We start from the raw sequence: 19,052 nt of genomic DNA, 5'->3' as shown, positions 1-19,052 counted from the left end.
AAGTGAATAATTAATTGATCTATTATTTCTATTCCATTATTATTAGAAATAGATTTTTATTACTCATTTTATATAATTAAACTTTTTATTTTCTAAATTAAATTTGTTCAAGATCGCTCAAACGGAACCCAACTATTAAATTTTTCATTGTAACCTTTCCATTTTACTAAAGCTTGTTTTTTCTTATTGTCTCGTCTAATAACTTTTTCTATTCTAAAAAACTTCTTGCGTAGTAGGTAAAAGTTCTTGTTCATAAAATGAACCTTGAATTATTTCATCATTTAAATCTTTAATAGTGTATGTTCTGGGATTTGTATTATTAATTTTATAAATTATAAATATTTCCTCTGTCCAATTTGGTGTTTATCCTTTTTCAAAATGTCTTTTAAGTTTGCTTAAGCGAAACTCGATCACCAATTTTAAATTTTGTTTTACTCTTTGGTATTTTTAAATCACCATTATAAATTAAAGTAAACAGTACCTTTATTTAAGTTTTTACTAGCTTCGGTTGGTGTCATTTTTATACTGAATGTTTTGTTTTGTTATATTTATCAACCATATCCTGCAAATCATTTAAATAAGTATAAGTATTATTTGCTGTAAAATATTTCCACATTATTCTTTTTAAACTTCTATTAAATCTTTCTATTACTACAGCCTTTCCTTCATTAAATGTATGATACATATTAATCTTATTTTTATTCAAAAATGATTCAAACTTTTTATTATAAAATTCTTTTCCTTCATCTACCCATAAATTGACTGGTAATCGTCCTTCTAAATTATTTTTTCAATGCTCAGTAACAGATTCTCAGTTTTATTCTTTAATGGAATAACCCAAGCATATTTACTAATATATCAATAACGGTTAACAAGTACTTTACTCCTTTATTATATTTTGAAAAAGCTTGCATGTCAACTAAATCAGCTGTACCAAGTATCATCAATATCATTAACTATCACTCTTCGTTTCCTAATTTTCTTTTAATTGGTTTGTGTAATTCTTCTGCTAATTCATTGCTCCAGCGGTAGTTTGGTACAGTGATTCCGGGGGTATACTCTACCCCTTTTCCGTTTTTTGACTTTCGTTTTTGTCCCAACCCAAGTTTGTATTTCGTTTTGATAGCTGGTTTTTACAACTAAATGTTTTGCAATCTTTTCTCCAAATGTTTTTTGATTTAGTGTTATTTAAATTGGAAAAGCATTTGCTTATCACATGTACTCTTTTTTACACCACTATCATAGCAAAAGTCATGGTCCATACATACTGCATCCAGTTCGTTGACAGGAGGTCCGTTATCTAAAGGATTTCCTGGTCCACAATAGTTATATCTGGAAGTTGTTAAACCTTTTTTAGGTAATAAAGGTAACATTGCTTTATGAATATCTAAATTACCTGCTTTGATAGTACTTTTAACGAATTTTGATTTCGTTTTTCCGCAAGATTTACATTTTGCTTTTATCATTAACCTCCCATTTTTTGCTGTAACATAGTGAGGATTTACATTATCTGTAAATTTTCTTTCTTTCAAACAATATATTTTATTTTGTAAACTCATCTTATATTATATATGTTTAAAACTTTTTAGTCTGTTTAAAACCCACAGGTTTTAAATTGTCCGGCATTGGTCAGTCCGGACCAAGGGTCAAAAGGTCAAATGGGGTCAAAAACGCTCGCTCCATCATGTTTCTAACTACTCCTGTTGTAAAATGTGACTCTTATTATTAATTTTTGTGTAGTGTCAGCTAATCTTTTTTATGTTGCTTTAAATGTGTTCTAATCTGTATGTGGTAAATTGCTTTCCTTTTCCTTTTATTTGCTAGTACTTATGTGCTTTTTGTTTTAATATACTGTAACATGTATGTGATAATTTGTGATTTGTTTATCAGTTGCTTTATTTGTCTTAATGTGCTTTAACATGTATGCTTTTTATTACAGCTGTTTTACTTATGTTTGGCTTATTTACATGTGTTTGTCGGAAAATAGCTTTAAGCTAGTGTTATATGTTTTATACTTATCCGACGTTAAATAAATCTTCTTGTATCTTGTAGGCTAGACCTACTTATAAATAAGTACTGAAAATCGAGGGCTTAGAGCGAAACTATTCTATCTATATATAGAAATAGAAGAAAATGGAATAGTTTCTCTCTAAGCCCTCGAAATGACGTCTCAATATATCCTAAAATGAATAAACAGGGTAAAATTGAAACTTGTCTAGATGAAGATATAAATCAGCTGGTTTGGTAGAAAATGACAATTTCAGTGAAATTTTGCATCAGAAAATGTAGAAAAACTAGGAATAACAAATTTTCACTGTTTTGGGTGCATTTGTAGGCTTAAATGTACTCAATATTGCTAATTTCTAGGTTTCAGATGTGAGACTTGGTATCATTTACAGTAAAAGTCACCAGGGTAGATTTTTGTAATTTTGTGTGCAGTTTAGAGTAACTTCGGAAATGGTAAATTATGGCAAAATATATCAGCAGCCATTTGCAATCTACCACAATACACTTTAGAATCTGAAAGGGTTTGTTCAAAATACCCGTACAATTTTTCATTACTGGTTAAGGAAATGTTTTAGAATATAGACAGAATTCAAAGTTAGTAATTTTGTGTTTATACAAGTAAATCAATTTTGAACATCTTGAATATACATTAATAAGCATGTATACCTGCACATTAGGGATGTTCTAATAGTTATACCTGATTGACATTGTAATACGATATATTTAATAAGTTATGAACAGAACAGAACAGAACAGAACATAATTTATTCAACTTGTACACATATACACGTACCTCATTGTAAAAAACATTCATACAATATTCATAATGTACATGGTCATTTCAAAATATACGTTTTATCGATAAGTCTTTACAAACAATATTTTTTTTCTATTACACATACGATCTTTCATTATATCAGTACTTGTTTAAATAGTGATTACTGATGCTTTGTCTGACTCCCAAAATTGCCTTACAATGTTTTAAGTGCACGCGTTTTATTTCTTTAGACTTGCAGAATTCCCAAATTGGAAAGGTGTATTCAAGAATTGAACCAACGAACAAATCAAATAGTTGTAGAGATACAGATGGGCTTAATTCAAACTTACTTACATTGCATAACAATATATTTGTTGCTTTTAGTGCCTTTCCAACTACATATTGATTATGTAATACAAATGAAGCAGTGTAATTGAATACCACGCCCAAATAATTAAAGTCATTTACTACTTCTAAAAGATGACCATTAAAACACCAACATTCACTGCGTTTAACTGGACGCCTTTTCCGAAACACTACCACTTTCGTTTTTTTCTATATTGACCTGTAAACTCCAGTATTCACAATACTCGCATAACCTGTTTAAGCTATTTTGTAAATCCTGCACAGAATTTGCAACAATAACCATATCGTCAGCAAACAGTAAGATGATTACACATATCTCATATAAAGTCAGTCCTGATGTATCTGTATCTTGTAAAAATAGTTCTAAGTCTCCTAAGAAAAGGGCGAATAATGCCGGTGAATTATTAAGACCTTGTCTTAAGCCAATAGATATTTCGAAGAAATCTGAGAACTGGTTACAACTTTTAACACAAGATTTTACTACTGCGTACATAGCCTTAAACATTTTTAGTATCTTACCATCGAAACCCATACCATAAAGTTTGAACCACAGTGCATTACGATAGACCGAGTCGAATGCTTTTTGCAGGTCGATAAAGGCGCAAGGCAATCTTAAATTCTGTGTTAAAGCATGTTCAATTAAACTTTGTAATACAAATATTGCATCGACTGTACTACGACCCTTTCGAAAACCGAACTGGGAGTCCGAAATGACATTGTTTTCCTCGAACCATTTTTCTATCGCAATGTAAGTATGCTGGTAAAAAGTTTACCAATATTACTGAGTAAAGTGATTCCACGATAATTATTTTGTATATTTTTATCCCCTTTCTTATGGATAGGCACTATAAAACCTTGTGTCCAGATTTCCGGGAAATAACCAGAATTGAAAACTTTATTAAATAAGTCAGTATATAGATAGTTTCAATAAAAAAAACTCATTTAGTAAATTATCACTTTGGCACGGAGATTCGTTACGTTTAAGTTTTTTGACTGCCGAGGTAACTTCTTGTGGAATAATAGGCGCATTCAGTTCATCAAATGTAGGATTATTCATATTAAAATCACTGATATCTTTAAAGGACTCAGCACCATCAACTACCGTTGTCCTAATTTCGCAAAATAGTTCTGAGAAATAAGATTTGAACTCCTCTACTGGGATATTGTGATCGGATTTATTAGTTTTTTTATTTAAAATGTTTCCAAAAATCTCGAGGTTTCTTATTCTTCAACTTGGCTAGTTCACGTGATTGGTTAATTTTATATGCCCGCTTCTTTTTACGAACAGTAAATTTAAAGCGCATTCTTAAGTCACACAAATGTACCCTGTTATACTCAGACTTGCTACTATTGAAAACCATAGATTCGAATTGGCCAGGTCAAAATCTGTCATTAGAGATAAAACATTGAAGTGAAGGCTGTTTTGATGTTTGAAATATTTGTTGATGTGAGGTTTTGATTAACAAGTTTAAGAATGGTATGTTGCAGAAATTCTGGCAGATGCGAATGTAAGCTTGATGACATTATTTTCGTATAACTGCTTGAAATGCGTATATACCACTATCAGCATTCGGCGTCTCGTGAACTGTCAAATAACATATAGGCCTCACACAGTTGAAAGTAGTGAAAAACGTAATCGGTTGACAGGTATTTTTGTCCAGCTCTGCAAGTAATACTTGAAACTGAGTATTGAATGCATGTGGCCATTTGGCTCTATCACTCTCCTAACATTTTCAGGCCACTTGGAAAAATGGCTAATTTGGGCTGAAATGTCATGTATTTTCACGGGCTGAAATTATCTTTCAGGTGGCTTGTGGATTTAAAAATCTATGCTTTATATGAAGTTTACTATGCATTTTATTTCTTCTTCAAGTAAGATGTAAACAGGTATCTTTTTATTTTCAGGTCTGCATCTCGTAAGATATCAGAAGCCGTCTGACTTGGCCGCATCGCTCGGAAGTCCGAAGTACTAGAAAAAACCGGCATCTGCTACCATTGGTAGCAGTTGGTAGTTTCCAGCCACAGATTCGAATTGGCCAGGTCAAAATCTGTCATTAGAGATAAAACCTTGAAGTGAAGGCTGTTTTGATGTTTGAAATATTTGTTGATGTGAGTTTGTGATTAACAAGTTTAAAAATGGTATGTTGCAGAAATTCTGGCAGATACGAATGTAAGCTTGATGGCATCATTTTCATATAAATGCTTGAAATGCATATATACCACTATCAGCATTGAGCGTCTCGTGAACTGTCAAATGTCATATAGGCCTCACACAGTTGAAAATAGTGAAAAAAGTAATCGGTAGACAGGTATTTTTGTCCAGCTCTGCAAGTAATACTTGAAACTGAGTACAGAATGCAAGTGGCCATTTGGCTCTATCATTTCCCCTAACATTTTAAGGCCAGTTGGAGATATTGCTAATTTGGGCTGAAATGTCATGTATTTTCGCGGGCTGAAATTATCTTTCAGGTGGCTTGTGGATTTAAAAATCTATGCTTTGTATGAAGTTTACTATGTATTTTATTTTCTTCTTCAAGTAAGATGTAAACCGGTATCTTTTTATTTTCAGGTCTGCATCTCGTAAGATATCGGAAGCCGTCTGACTTGGCCACATCGCTCGGAAGTCCGAAGTACTAGAAAAAACCGCCATCTGCTACCTTAAGACATTTGTCAATTTTTGTAAGTACTATTTCATGTTTTCTTTTGTGTTGTTCAAGCTCTCCAGTATGTGTTATTTAAAAATCCGAGCTGAATGGATTCATAACATAGACAGATGTTGTTTGATATGGTAGAAGTTAAGGGGAGGTAACTCTGATTTTACCGGGTAAGTAAATCTTATTTTTGTTTGTAGTGTAGGGTTTTCTTAAAATTTCTAGCGGGAAACACATTTCTTTTGTAGTTTATATCAAAATTTAAAGGAAGAAGGGACTATTTAAAGGAAGTGTATGTGCAACTTTTTGGCATTTTGTAAATACATGGCTGTTTCACAAGGCTCGGAACTGGATTTTGTGGTGATATTTCTTTCGAAGATATTTCTCGAGTGGCAGGTATGATTTTAGTTCTTAGAAATTTCTATTGTGGCTTTATCGGTGTCAGGACATGACGACAGAAGAAAAGTGTAGAGAGTGGATCCATCTTGGGTGCATTTAAGGTCCTGGAGTGAGGTAACATTTGCAGATATTTGTTTTTAATTAAGAGAAGATATGGTTTCTCGGAGATGTATTGGGAGATTGCTCGAATTCGTTAAAATCGGTAAGTTTGGCAACAACAACAACAACAACAACAACAACAAAAGTGCATTGTAAAATATTTATTTAAAGCTATTTTATACTTACTGTATGTAAGGTAATATGAAAAAGTACTTGTAAACAGGGGCGGCTTTTCCTGAGCTTGCGGACTTGAAGTACAGTTAGTCTTGGGTAAGTAAGCTGTGCTGCTTTTAATTCTGTTCCTCAAGTATGCAGGGCTGTGCACAATGCTAATACAGTACATTTATGGCCATCATGTAATAGTAGGTAAGTCTTTTTTTAATGTCAGAAAGATAGATGCAGTAAGAAATATGTGTGTAAAATGGGGCCAAATCCACAATATTGTAGACATTGTTTGGACATGTGCAATTTGCAAGAAGAACAAAGCATTGTTTAAATATTGGTAAGATTTTATTTGTCATAGATCATTTTCTTAGAATCAGGTGCCAGACAGTCCATGGAGATGCATGCCTTGGTCCTTAAGGTAGCAGTTGGTAGTTTCCAGCCACAGATTCGAATTGGCCAGGGTCAAAATCTGTCATTAGAGATAAAACCTTGAAGTGAAGGCTGTTTTGATGTTTGAAATATTTGTTGATGTGAGTTTGTGATTAACAAGTTTAAGAATGGTATGTTGCAGAAATTCTGGCAGATACGAATGTAAGCTTGATGGCATCATTTTCATATAAATGCTTGAAATGCATATATACCACTATCAGCATTGAGCGTCTCGTGAACTGTCAAATGTCATATAGGCCTCACACAGTTGAAAATAGTGAAAAAAGTAATCGGTAGAGAGGTATTTTTGTCCAGCTCTGCAAGTAATACTTGAAACTGAGTACAGAATGCAAGTGGCCATTTGGCTCTATCATTTCCCCTATCATTTTAAGGCCAGTTGGAGATATTGCTAATTTGGGCTGAAATGTCATGTATTTTCGCGGGCTGAAATTATCTTTCAGGTGGCTTGTGGATTTAAAAATCTATGCTTTGTATGAAGTTTACTATGTATTTTATTTTCTTCTTCAAGTAAGATGTAAACCGGTATCTTTTTATTTTCAGGTCTGCATCTCGTAAGATATCGGAAGCCGTCTGACTTGGCCACATCGCTCGGAAGTCCGAAGTACTAGAAAAAACCGCCATCTGCTACCATTCGGACTTTACCGTAACGCATTCCGCATCGAACCAACCGTCATTGTCGTAAAAAGTACCCCTCGATTTGGAGCCGTTCTGTCTGAGGTTATAACACACTAAATAGTTGTTGTTCTTTATTCTATATAAAACTGACCTATTTCCAATGGCCGCAGCACACATCAGAACCCATTTTAAATGTCTGTAACCTACATTTTCTTGAAGAATATTGTCAGTGTTAAATAAAAATCAGAAGAAAAGTGGGGGTCATATTTGATACAAGAAAAATAATTTCAGTCAAACACACAAACTGCAAAATCAGGTAAAAAATGAGACCCCAAATTATACTGGTGGTGTATGATCTAGGTCTCCATGAAAAATTTTGTCATGTTATTTCATTATGAATATGCTACCTACATGTCAAGCATAGATCTGTCATGTGATTTTAGCAAAAAATTGCAAAGAAAATAAGGAAAATAGCTCTACAGAGCAAAAAAACTATGGACTATTTGTATCCGCCATTATGCGACTACCATTTTTTTCGCGCCATTTTTCTATTTAGTGTCTGTATGCCTTGAACTCATTCTTAAATAACGGTTCTGCCGTTTCAAGTATTACACGAGAAAATGCATTAACCATAGACCCAATCTCTAAGGTTTCGTTTAAAATGATATTATTAAAATCCTGTAGTCTTCCAATAATATTACTTCTAAATTTTTCTTTATTGTCGGCATTCCACTTATAATAAATATGCGTGCCCTTCATTTTTGCGCCACGGCTCAAAGCCATCAATACAAAATGATAAGGCGGCATGGTCGCTAAACATTTTAAATGGTAATACCTGAAAAGAATTTATAGCATGAAAATCTGTCTCTTTCAACAAAAGGTAATCTATCACGCTACTTGAATTACGGTTAAAAAATGTATATGCACCAATATTATAATCATGACCTAAACGGCCGTTGGCGATTCGTAATCCCGTGGCTTTATTTAACTCCACGGTTATTGCACATATTGTCGAATGAGGTTCTGGGGAGGTTCTGGTCAGGTGTATAATCTAAATCATCAGTAAAATTCATCATCGAGTCACAGAGAATATACTAGTAATCAGGCCTAATTCCCACTCGACAGTTCTAGTCACCTGCTATCATATAGTTAATATCTTGCATGAGTAAATTGAACAAATTTACATAAACAATATGTGAAGCCGGTGATTCGTCCGACCATAGGTACAGTCCACACAAGTATACATCTTTATTAAAGTTAAAAAATTGAGTATCTAACTTCAGCCAAATTATCGTGTCAAAGTGATTTTTAACAACAGATACACCATTTTTTAGCGAATTTCTCAAAAATATTGTAATTCCTCCGCTATTCCTCCTCGCTTTCTTATGCCTAAATTTCCTGTAAAAATTAGAAGGAGTAAATCCATCAATATCAATAGAAGAGTTTTTATCCGTCCATGACTCACTCAGAATAATTATGTCATTGTTTGTTATGAAAGAAACAAATTCTTGGTCAGATAATTTGCTGTCAGTTAAACCGTTACAATTCCAAACTAAGATTTATGGTCCATTATGGTGTGAATTTGTTGAAAAAATGCGAAAAAGAACATAAATTGCGGTACATTTAATTTACTTTTCACTTCAGGGCTATTGTATCAACGTCAGCTGTAAAAATAATGCTCGCTAAATGCCACGGATTTAACAAATCCATCGTGATTTCATATCTAAATCATAAAAATACGGGATTTGATTTGCACCAGATTTAGCGAAGTGCGAAAATTTGGTCAAAAATAAAAAAAAATCCAGAAATAAGTCTCTGTTTTGTGCCCAAATGTCGTCATGCCTGATTAGAAATAGAATTATGAAATTCCGCTCTGTCTGCTGCCACTTTGAGAAAAATACCTGATTTGCCACTGCACTTATAGGCTATATACCAATAAAAGAAATTGTTCTTTGTTTCATATAAAATTCAGCTATTTCAGAACAATTTTGATACAGTTTCTAGATTTTCACTCCGTCGTAGACCGATTTTCCACAAGATATCCATACATTTGCTTCAATAAAACGAAAAGATAATGGGCGTTGAATAGTATGCAGTGAAATGCAAATCAACTGAAGTCAGGTACCCTCATATTGCCGCATTTCAGAAAGCGGTCCGCAGAATAAACGCCCTACTTTCGTTTTCAAGTAAACAACTCGAAAACATGCTTCTATCCGTGATACGCCCAAATTTGAATACTATAGAAAATTTAAAACGTCATTTTGCTATGAAAAATACTTAGACCTTATAACAAATGATAAATTACGTAAAGAACTTACTCATACCCAACTTTTTTCTTCTTAGGCGTCTTATCAAGCTATCCGCAGCGGGGTGTGAGAACCACAGGCAATCGGCGTGTGACTTTGACCCCTTATGAATGATGGACCCCCACCCTGTTCTCTACAACCCAGATTCCCAACATAATAACAGAAAAACACATTTCCAAAAAAAAACAAAAAAAAAACAAACAAATGCCAGTGGTGAGAACAGCCGCCGCAGAGACTTTCTGATATCAGACAGACCTGTCATTTACATTGAAATATAGAAGGGTTAAATTTTGTTTTGACCATTCTTATTTCCTGCTCTGATATTTAAATTTATCACTGTTCCTACCATAAACTTCATTTTCTAATCTTTCCACTGGTGTATTTTTTATTTATGTAACACTATTTCTTCTTGCTTCCAAATTCATTTGAAATCAACCATAGTATTTCCCTATGTAACCTATATAAAATGCAAGCAAACCACGTCTTTCGCTTACTTTAAAGGACATTTAATACTGTTTCTCCTCGGAAACAAATCTTATTACTGTTATGACGTGAAAGTATAACAAACAAAGAGAATGATGATACAAAAATATTTAAAGTAATTCAATAGTGTTTTCGACTATGTTCACATTCTCTTGAAATTGAGTTTGGGAGATACAATGGTATACATAGACAAATCGTTTGTGTAAAATTTGTAATTAAAGATCCGTAGAATCAGTATATCACTTTCCTTTGTGTTGTAATAGATACACAGATATCTTGGGCCAATTTCGTGGCCGTCATTAAATTAATTCTCATCAATTATGTCAACAAATAATAAGAATATGTTGTTTAGAACTGCAAAATATTTGAGAGATGCCATGAAGTTCCGTATCGATACCCTTGTTACTATAACTGTTTCCTAATTTTGTTATTTGTATAAATAATGTATGTTCACTATTATGTTTGTTTATATAACATATGTACCCGCCATTTTTCACATTATATTGTTGTTGGCCAAAGGCAAGAATATTGCCGATTTGCTGTAAATAAAACTTGAAACTTAAACATGTCTAAATTATGACTCATTAAACAATTTAAAATACGAGTAGTACCAAATGCTTTTGTCAGGTTTTAATGTGTCGCAAGCTTGATATCACTATTTAGACAATTTATTAAAAACACAAAACTGCTCTTCCTCGCCACACAAACAATTTTGAACTGTGCAATGCCGCCACACTTTTTTTCAACCATGTCATGTTTGAATAACTATAACTCGGCTAAAATTGGGCAATATTCAGAGCGAACATTATTTTTACGGTTGACGTTGATAAAATAGAGCTAAATATAAAATTACCGCGATAAATGTTAATTTTCGCATTTTTGTCAACAAGATCACATATTTAACTCGCCATAAAGCCATAAATAACTATGACAAAGCCAAGGCCAATCAAGGATGACTACCACCTACTAGACAGATGGGAGCAAGTCATCATCCATATTTAGGCTTCGCACAGGACATATCAGGTTAAATGCCCACATGTGCACAAAGCTTAAATTGTCTCCTTCTCCACTGTGCCCCTGTGGCCTGGAACAACAAACTGCACATTCTGCAGAGATGTCCAGGTCTGGAGAATCAAAGGAAAAGTGTGTGGCCAAACAGCACCCCAATGAGGATCAAAGTGCACGGCAAGATGGAGGTCCTGAAGAAGACGGCATCCTTCATTGCTGGATCAGAGGTGACGGTGTAGGCGGTGAAAGTGAAAGCCAAGAAGAAGACTCGCCATAACTTATTAAATATATCTTAGTTTTAAATGGGAAACACATGGCACGTTCTTCGTTCGCGCTACTTTTTATAGAAACAAAGATTTTTAACATATTTGGCACTATATGATTGTTGGATCGAAAATATTTAGCCCGCAACCGGTTAACGGGTGATTGTATGTGTACTTGTATTGAAATTTGAAGCAATGAAATATGACTAAATTAAAATATAGATTAAACATTATTTGATCTGGCTAATGTTTCTGTAATGAAAAAAATTTAAGTTCAAAATATTTCATTGTCCTTATTGTAGAATACGGAGATAACAAAGCTGTTATGGTTATGAAATGAAACTACAAATAGTCCAAAATCTCAGTTACTTATCACTTATATCATTATTTTGAAATAAAACAATCGCTGTTTGTATCATGTTACAAAAACAGGTGAAGAAGTTTTTAAAGACACAAACAAAGCGAGGAATGTCCAGGAAGCAGTTATGGGAAATAAAACGTGTCAAGGATGTTCTGTAGGAATGGTTTACTTGACAACCAGACTTTCTAGCAGGAATAGAAGCGCCACGGCCAGTGTATGATTTGATATAATTTCTGCTATTGAAAAGATCTTCCATTTGTAAGACTGAAAAATAACTTGAAGGTGGAGATCTAACTTGACTTTTAAGGACTGCGTTCAGAATCAGGTGCTATGTAATTTTGTTAAACGTTTTGACCATGAAACCATTTGAATATCGTTGACAATAGTGTTAGCAACCAGAGAAAAAATGACATAGTTATGGTACGTGGAAAATATAGATTAAAAGTGTTTTTCTATAATCAACCCCAGACGTTGAGACAGACCAGATTGGATGACGGTTGTGATGGAACTTTGTGAAGTGGTAGTGATGAGGAGGAGCTGGCTGAAACTTCGTTAGAATGTTAGTCTCTATGAAATATGCCAGGGCTGAAGTTGGGTTATCTGAGGTTGATTATAGAAAAACATTTTTAATCTATATTTTCCCCGTAAAATGTGCTACAAAGGGTTTGGGGAGCATCCCAAGCACTTACATAAAACATTTATAATTTTATTCGGCAGAGTTGATACAAGGGAGATAATCTGCTAGCTCCATATACAGTGAATGCTGAACACGGTGTCCTCCCTTCTCTTCTAAAAAGACGAAATAAGAGACAGAGTTGTGTTGATATTTATTAGAAACATTACATTACTTGCAGCTTTCCAATCTAACTGGTTTATATTTCAAATTATCTTTAAAGTGGTAAAGTATAAAAGCTATATATATATGATGCGATTGCTTGGTATATTTAAAATTATTTCGAAATTTACAAATTTGTCATTGTTTCAAAAATAACAGAATTTATAAAGAGAGAATTTACTCCAATGACTATAGCCTTATATATAAAATAGTGGTATTTCTCCCTTTTTTAAGTCAGTTATTATATCAATTAAATGCTGTATTTCCCCCCATATCAATTCGACGTTCTTTACATGTATTGATTTCCAAATAGTGCGCATTCAAGAATACCACTAAATGAATTTGATGAAAAACTTTCCATGATTTTTTTGCACCACGAATTCAAAGCGTTATTATAGAAAAACATAGTTAATATTCTAGAGCCACGAGTTCTATTTGTTGTCAGAATGTCTCTATGAAATCTAGGTCTCGCTCGAAATCGGATTATTTGAGGACAAAATTAGGTCACTTTGTCATTTTTTAAATTCCTTTTGTTGCTGATGAGTTTACAGTCACATCGGCACAATTTAGGTCATATTGCGGCTTTTCCAGTTTTTTGTGTTGGAGGAAGATCCAAACAAGGTTCGAACCCACATCGGTGAGGGAAAAGTGATTCGAAGTCAGCGACCGTAACCCCTAGAAGCTACGTTTTCTACCCGATCTTCGTAGAACTTTGTGACAAAACTTGTCTTTATGCATTTTAGGGTAGGTACAAAACTGGGCCGATTGAGGTCATTAACTAGGCCACAAGGTCAAATGGTCGTGACTTCTCATATGACACCAGTACTGCTTTTTCCAGGAGGCGGACTCGAGAGTGGTCCCAATAAGCTTGAAGCTTTTATCACAATTGAGCTAAAACAAATTAGTATAAACTAAATGGTCGTGTTAACTGAATTGAATTGAACTGAACTGAATAGCAGAACAGACATAATTCGCGTACAAAAACCATAGGGCCGCCTACTGTCGGTCTTGGTGATGAGTCTTTTTCAAAAAAGTTTCTTTTAATTTATAACAGTCTTATAACATCTCATTTATAACACACTCATAATTACCTCGAGTCTGCTAGTATGTCTCTGTGCTTCCAAAGGATCTTCACACAGTTTTTTTCTGAAACTACAAAACACCTGCACTAGGTCTACAACTGATGCCCCAACCACATCTGCTAGTAATAGTGCAGCAATTTTGTTTCACAAATCCATAATTTACGACGTAGTTTTCCCATTTTTACGGACCTGGCACCCCCCCCAAAAATCTGACCAAAAACCTGACATTGTTTTTCTCATTGTCGGTCTGTCTGTCGGTCGACTCCTCACATTACTTTTGGTTAGTAGATGACCTCTACTTTTCGGGGGTCAACAGGCCAAGTGTAAAGGCCACAGTGACATTGAGACTGAAAATGAATTCCGTGCAATAACTATGCCACCTTGGACTGCAGTCGTTCTAATTCATTGTAGTGACTTATTTATGCCAATCCTCCGAGGATACTGAAACTGGCATGAAACCTTAAAATTTAATAATGGTAAACAATGAAGTTCTAATGTACATCAGTATTTCTTGTTTCATTACAGTATAGCATTAGGTCCATATCATAAACTAATATTTAATGGCGCCTCCATTACCAAGTGGTCAAGTGTACTGACACAAATCATTAGACGCTCGCATAGTGGGTTTGAAACCTTGCCTTGGATGTAGAGTCCTTTCCTTTGAGAAAGCCCTGTAACTGGATCGAAAGCTTGTAATTCTTCCTGGCGTAATTTTAGGACGGACACCTTGAACTTTTCCACCATCAGAAAGTAACTTTCATTCAAACCTATTCTATTTCTTTTAAAAAAATCACATTAAGTCTAAATCATGACAGAATCAATAACAAATATTATCGCTGGTTATCTTCATGAATTAAGTATTAAAGCGGCATGCCTCCAGATCGTTCGACAACAAAAAATAATAATATTTTTTTAGATATCTTGAAATAAATGCTATACATTTTTTTTGTATTTCTTAAGAAGGCTTTAAAACTTAATTACTGACAAACTTTATGTTACGGAAACACATGAGAATTTGCTGTTTTTACTACTTTTTACGATGAAAATCGAAAAGCGTTTGTCAAAAGTCTATATTGAGAGTAACAGGCAATTTCGTGATTGTTTTAACGGTTCAGTGCATAGCTAGATGTTTAAGCTAAACAAAAGATCATACAAAACGTCTAATGTAAATTGAATGAGAAACGTATGAATTTGTGGAACTTTTATCAAATAACTGACTTATAATTTGTTTTGTTTGCTTTTGTCACTTTATTAATAAAATGATAACTGTTTATCTTCAACTTCTAACCGAAGTTACCAAATCTAAAAGTAGGGATGCTATAAACTGCATTCTTGCAAATATTTACTAGGGTAAAGAAACTCGTATAATTTTTGAAACAAGAACGACATTGAACATTCAAATCGTTCAATGCCGTTCTGGGTTTGAATGTCCAATATCGTTCTTATTTCGACTGTCCAGTGTCGTTCTTGTTTCGAATGTCCAATATCGTTCTTGTTTCGAATGTCCAATATCGTTCTTGTTTGGAATGTCCAATATCGTTCTTGTTTCGAATGTCCAATATCGTTTTTGTTTGGAATGTCCAGTGTCATTCTTGTTTGGAATGTCCAATGTCGTTCTTGTTTGGAATATTCAAGATCGTTCTTGTTTGGAATGTCCAAAATCGTTCTTGTTTCGAATGTCCAATATCGTTCTTGTTTCGAATGTCCAATATCGTTCTTGGTTTGAATGTCCAATATCGTTCTTGTTTTGAATGTCCAATATCGTTCTTGTTTCGAATGTCCAATATCGTTCTTGTTTGGAATGTCCAGTGTCGTTCTTGTTTTGAATGTTTAATGTCGTTCTTGTTTCGAATGTCCAATGCCATTCTGAATTTGAATGTTGAATGCCGTTTTAGTTTCGAATGCCGTTCTGGGTTTGAATGTCCAATGTCTCCTGGGTTTGAATGTCCGATATCATTCTTGTTTTGAATGTCTAATGTCGAATGTTTAACTTCTCGCCAACTTTACGCTTTGATTGTCCAGTGTCGTTCTCCATTCCAATGTTGAATGTCGAACTTCTCGTCAACTTCATATCTACATTCTACAAGCAAATAATCTCGTGTTCAAACGTGACTTATAAGGGGAAGCAATGCCTACAATATAAGTATATGGAATCACATAAAATTATCTCCCTTACCTTGCATCAGATTTTTAATAAAATATTACTAGTCCCCTACTGGTTGAAAACCAGTTTAGGGGACTATAGGATTGCGCTTTTCCGTCCGTCCGTCCGTCCGTCTAGCCACCATTCTGTCATTCCGTCCGTCCGTCCGTCCACAATTTCGTGTCCGGTAGATAACTCATTCATCAAGGGATTTAAGTATTACTTAGCACAGTTCCCAATGATAAGACGACGTGTCATGCGCAAAACCTGGACTCCTAGCTTAAAGATCAGCGTCACACTTGGAGGTAAAAGGTCAACAGGGCCTTTTTTTCTGTCCGATCCATAACTTTGCCATCCATGCAGGGATTAATATTACTTAGCACAAATGTACCTCATAATAAGACGTTGTGTCATGCACAACTTTCATACCCCTACCTCAAAGGTCAAGGTCACGCTTGGCATTCGAATGTTAACATGGCATGAACACGGTCTGTTTCGTGTCCGGTCCAAAACTGTGTCATCCATCAAGGGATAACAATATTACTTGGCATGAATGTTTCCCATAATCATACGACGTGTCATGCGCAACACCTATAGCCCTTGCTGAAAAGTCAAAGTCAAAATTGGAGATCAAAAGTCAGTAGGACATTTTTCCTGAGTGGTCCATATTTTTGTCATGCGAAACAGGATGTAATTATCAGTTTAAGCAAATATTCCCCTGGTTGAGACAACGTGACATGCGCAAAACCTGGACCTTTAGCCGAAAGGTCAAGGTCACACTTGGAGATCAAAGGCCAACACAGCTTTTTCATATCCGGTCAATAAATCAACAATCCTTAAAGGGACTTTAATATTACTTGGCACAAGTGTACCCCATAATACGACAATGTGTCATGCACAACACCCAGACACCTACCTTAAAGGTCAAGGTCACACTTGGAGGTCAAATGTCATTAGGTCTTTTTTCATCTATGGTCAATAACTCTTTCATCCATGAAGTGATTACATAAATATTACATAAATGAATGTTTTCCATAATGTGACAACGTGTCTTACGTAACCCTTAATCCCTAGCTCAAAGTTCAAGGTCACAGTCGGAGGTTTAATGTCAATATTATTTTTTCCTTTCTGGTCCATAACTCTGTCATTAATTAATGGATTTTATAATTATTTGACACAAATGTTTCCCACAATGAGACAATGTGCAAGGTGCAATACCCAGAACCATAGTGCAAAGGTCAAGGTCACACCTGAAGATCACATGTCCACATTGATCTTTTCCTGTCCATTCTGTAAAATATTTTTATATACGCTCATGTGTCATATGAACCCAATAAAAACGCTGGTGTATTTTCTTCAGAAAGACTTCCCTTTAATATGATGAATTCTTACCATTTCTCTTATTGTCCCACCAATTTCACAATGAAATGTTATCAAAATTGTAATTAAATACTCTTTTATATTTATAGATGTTATAAAACAATCAACAACTGTAGATTTTTGTATATGCAAATTTTAATCCAAGTGTTATGTTATAGCATATTGCACATATAGTACAATATGTTGTACTGCAGTAGAGAAAATAACCCTGCCAGCATTCTATATCGGCCCGATATCAAACCGACGTCGTTGTCTATAACGGCCCGATATCGGATTCAATTTCGGCTGCAATTAGGAATGATGTCGGTCCGACGTCAGCAGACGGTATCGGGCCATCATAATGACACTGGTCCGATATTGGCAAACGATATTTGGCCAACATCAAAATGATATCGGCCCGATATTGGCAGATCATATCGTGCTCGCGAAATAGTGCGGCACGCAGTGCTTCTTCATAGTTTTCTTAAAATATACACTTTATAAATTCTCAGTGTAATTTTCTTGAGAACTGATGTGTCTCGCATCATGTGTATGATGCTTATTTGATTTTATTGATATAATATTTTTCACTACTATATACTGCATGTTTTATACAGTTACGTAAGCTTTCTGTATATTCTTAACACTATTAAAATTGTTCAGTTAGAAATTTAAACATATTTATATTTTCATTTTTTTTAAATATAAATATTTCTATGGCGGCATTTTAGATAAAAATAAAAATGCATCTTAATTATTATCTCCCTTTATTACATATAAAATTTTGATAAATACCGTCTACAAATTTTGTTTGGAACCTAGTTTGATTAATTCTGGCATACATCATATTTGCTAAATTAACAATTAGATTACTTTTTCACGTTTATCAATAATATTTTGAAAGAGAATCCAATATCGGCTCGATGTCAATCTGACGTACGAAATAGTTACACTGATTGATGTCGATCTACCGATTTCAATACTTTGCGGCACTACAACGGCCCGACGTCGGCCCTACATCGGGACATCTTGCCGACATTCCGATATTATACCTATATCGGGCCGATATAGTCATGCTGGCTGGGAAGGTGCCTTTCAGTAGGGGACTTTGTATTGCATGACTTGCAATACTTCATCCACTTTTATTATTGAAAATATATTACAGAACGCTTCGTATTTAACAATCACCTGATTTAGCTTGTCGCATTCTTGTTGAATGTTTAGGAAACGTTCAGAAGATTATGATTGTGTTGTCATTACAGATAACGCTGTTCAATAAATGTTATAAGTCGGCATAAAATTGACTGCAAAGGCATTACGATGAAGTCATAGTCATATATATAAACACTTATTTCAAAATTATATCAATGGTTATTTTGAATGGAAAAAGACAAATTGTTATGAAAGAGGAAACTTCTTAATTAATTAATTTTTTTTATATTTAATACGGGACGGTTGACAATTTGCATTGTCTTTTGTATTTGTGCAATTGCATTATGATAAATTAACATAAGCACATTTAAGAACCTCACGGACTGCTTTGTTGCGAAATATGCTTTTATATGTTTTACGAAGTAGATTTGTATTTAGCAGCTGGTTATGATTTCATTAACGTCCTGTACTCTCCGAAGTGTATTCATTGATCATCCTCCGTTCTTTTGATCTATATATACCACTGGCGTATTAAAGTTTGGCAGTGTGAA

General features: G+C 34.3%; 1 long non-coding RNA gene across 3 annotated transcripts; it reads left to right on the top strand.

Annotated features, from left to right (window-relative positions):
- The first annotated feature begins 5,220 nt into the window (after positions 1-5,220).
- Positions 5,221-7,481, top strand: LOC128549237 (uncharacterized). Of its 3 annotated transcripts, none has more exons than XR_008367534.1 (3): positions 5,221-5,239; positions 5,700-5,809; positions 7,435-7,481. It is a non-coding gene; the product is annotated as an uncharacterized LOC128549237 (long non-coding RNA). The 3 variants fall into 3 exon arrangements; XR_008367532.1 differs by lacking the exon at positions 5,221-5,239 and adding an exon at positions 5,406-5,424; XR_008367533.1 differs by lacking the exon at positions 5,221-5,239 and adding an exon at positions 5,415-5,439.
- The last annotated feature ends 11,571 nt before the right edge of the window (positions 7,482-19,052 follow it).

This window comes from Mercenaria mercenaria, chromosome 16, assembly GCF_021730395.1.
Source record: "Mercenaria mercenaria strain notata chromosome 16, MADL_Memer_1, whole genome shotgun sequence".
NCBI classification, from domain to species: domain Eukaryota; kingdom Metazoa; phylum Mollusca; class Bivalvia; order Venerida; family Veneridae; genus Mercenaria; species Mercenaria mercenaria.
This window is presented reverse-complemented; position numbering and strand designations above follow the sequence as displayed.